At 48.1% G+C, this 3,108-nt stretch overlaps 1 protein-coding gene across 1 annotated transcript in view; it reads right to left on the bottom strand.

The window, feature by feature from the left end:
- The window catches only part of BRCA1 (breast cancer 1, early onset), a 136,888-nt gene that overhangs the window by 14,738 nt on the left and 119,042 nt on the right, over positions 1 to 3,108 (bottom strand). The gene's annotated exons all lie outside the window — the stretch shown is intronic.

Here is a 3,108-nt window from a genome sequence, read left to right as displayed (position 1 = left end):
CCAGGCTTGAATTTGTGATCATGTCCCAAAGCAGTTTTCCTTAGGAAATTACCTCTACTGGTTCCCTCTTAAGTTTCTATAAAAGAACAGAAAGTGCTCAGTAGAAGGATGTTTTGTTTTTTTTGAGACAAGGTCTCACAATATTGGCTAGGCTGGAGTGCAGTAGCACCATCAAGGCTCACTGCAGCCTCGATCTCCCAGGCTTAAGCATTCTTCTCACCTCAGTCTCCTGAGTAACGGGAATACAGGAGTGCGCTACAACACCCAATTAATTTTTAAATTTTTTTGTAGAGACAGTCTTACTATGTTGCCCAGGATAGTCTTCAACTCCTGGGCTCAAGTGATCCTCCTGCCTTGGCCTCCTAAAGTGCTGGGATTACAGGCGTGAGCCGCTGCACCCAGCTGGGATTTTTTTTTTTTTTTTGAGATGAAGTCTCAGGCTAGAGTACAGTGGCGCAATCTTGGCTCACTGCAACCTCTGCCTCCCGGGTTCAACCGATTGTCCAGCCTCAGCCTCCCAAGTAATCCCGAGCTGGGATTACATGCGCCTGCCACCACACCCAGCTGATTTTTGTATTTTTAGTAGAGATGGGGTTTCACCATGTTGGCCAGGCTGGTCTTGAACTCCTGACCTCAGGTGATCCACCCGCCTTGGGCTCCCAAAGTGCTGGGATTAGAGGCATGAGCCACTGTGACCGGCCTGGGATATTTTGAAATGGCTAGCAGTGGACACTTGAAAAAGAAAGAAAAGCAAACTGGGAACATAGCACTTAGGGAGCTGAGAAAGCAGCCAGCTCAGGCCTGACAGGTAGGTGTGAAATCTTGCACAGAGTTCTCCCTGAGAGGAAGTCACAGTTCTGACTATGTCATCTGCTACAATATGATCTGGAGAAAGTCATTGAGTCTTCTTGGGTCTCATCTGCAAAGTTGTTAGAATGCTCCATTTTTTTTCCCTCTGTGAAGCCTTCAATAACTTTTCAACAAACTATGGTATTGTTAAGAGTTTAGACTTGGAGGCCAGGTGCAGTGGCTCATGCCTGTAATCCCAGCACTTTAGGAAGCCGAGGTGGGTGGATCACTAGAGGCCAGGAGATGAAGGCCAGCCTAGCCAACATGGCAAAACTCCATCTCTAATAAAAATATAAAAATTAAGGCTGGGAATGGTGGCTCACCCCTGTAATCCCAGCACTTTGGGAGTCTGAGGCGGGCAGATCATCTGAGGTCAGGAATTTGAGACCAGCCTGGCCAACATGTTGAAACCCTGTTTCTATTAAAAATACAAAAAAATTATCTGGGTGTGGTGGCAAGTGCCTGTCATCCCAGCTATTTGGGAGGCTAAGGCACAAGAATCACTTGAACCTGCGAGCTGGAGGCTGCAGTGAGTTGAGATTGTGTCACTGCACTCCAGACTGGCCAACAGAATGAGACAAAAAATTAGCTAGGTGTGGTGGCACATGCCTGTAATCCTAGCTACTTGGGAGACCAAGGCACAAGAATTGCTTGAACTTGGGAAGTAAAAGTTCCTCCCAAGTTCAGTAAGCAGAGATAGCGGCACTGCACTCCAGCCTGGGTGACGGAGCAAGACTCTGGCCCGAAAAATAAATTAACAAAGAGTTTAGACTTGGAGCTAGACTTCCTGAGTTCAACTTCTAGTTCCATCACTTACTAGCTGTGTGACTTTGAGCAACTTATTCAACCTCTCTGAACCTCAATTTTCACATCTGTAATATAGGCATAATTACAGTACATAGCTCATAGAGTTGTCATAAAATTGTTAATTACTTAAAACATGGGCCGGGCACGGTGGCTCAAGCCTGTAATCCCAGCACTTTGGGAGGCCGAGACGGGCGGATCACGAGGTCAGGAGATCGAGACCATCCTGGCTAATATGGTGAAACCCTGTCTCTACTAAAAAATACAAAAAACTAGCCGGGCGACGAGGTGGGCGTCTGTAGTCCCAGCTACTCGGGACGAGACAGGAAAATGGCGTGAACCCGGGAGGCGGAGCTTGCAGTGAGCTGAGAGCCTGCCACTGCACTCCAGCCTGGGCGGCAGAGCAAGACTCCGTCTCAAAAAACAAAACAAAACAAAACAAAACATGGTTGGGCCTTTACAGCAGCCCCTGGCATAAAGTGATCTTTTTTTTTTTTGAGACCTTCTCTCTGTCGTCCAGGCTGGAGTGCAGTGGCGCAATCTCGGTTCACTGCAACCCCCACCTCTTGTGCTCAAGAGATACTCTCAACTCACCCTTCTAAGTAGCTGGAACTACAGGTATATGCCACCACGTCTGGCTAATTTTTGTATATTTTTTTTTGGTAGAGATGGGGTTTTGCCATGTTGCCCAGGCTAGTATCGAACTCCTTGGCTCAAGCAATCTGCCTGCCTCAGTCTCCCAAAGTGCTGGGATAACTAACAGGAATGAGCCACTGTGCCTGGCCTAGTGAACAGTGTATAAATTTTAGTTGTTATTAGCCAGGCACGGTGGCTCACACCTGTAATCCCAGCACTTGGGGAGGCCAAGGCAGGTGGATCACAAGGTCAGGGGTTCAAGACCAGCCTGGGCAAGATAGTTAAACCCTGTCTCTACTAAAAACTATAAAAATTAGCTGGGTGCAGAGACAGGCTCCTGTCTACTCGGGAGGCTGAAGCAGGAGAATTGGCTGAACCTAGGCGGCAGAGGTTGCAGTGAGCTGAGATTGTGCCGCTGCACTCAAGCCTGGGCAACAGAGTGAGATTTCGTCTGGAAAAAAAATAGCTGTTATTAATCACTTCCTCTTCTGTGCTTCCACAGACAGCACTGTGTATGGCCTGCTCACAGCATTTACCACACTGCTTTAGAGAAAGACACTCTAGGCTGGGAGTGATGGCTCACGCCTATAATCCTAGCACTTTGGGAGGCTGAGTTGGGGGGGATCACCTGAGATCTGGAGTTCGAGACCAGCCTGGCCAACACAGTGAAACCCTGTCTCTAGTAACAGTACAAAAAATGAGCCCAGTGTGGTGGCGATGCCTATAATCCCAGCTACTTGAGAGGCTGAGGCAGAACAATTGCTTGAATCTGGGAAGCGGAGTTTTCAGTGAGCTGAGATCGTACCACTACATTCCAGC

This window comes from Colobus angolensis, unplaced genomic scaffold, assembly GCF_000951035.1.
Source record: "Colobus angolensis palliatus isolate OR3802 unplaced genomic scaffold, Cang.pa_1.0 Scaffold83, whole genome shotgun sequence".
Taxonomy (NCBI): Eukaryota; Metazoa; Chordata; class Mammalia; order Primates; family Cercopithecidae; genus Colobus; species Colobus angolensis.
This window is presented reverse-complemented; position numbering and strand designations above follow the sequence as displayed.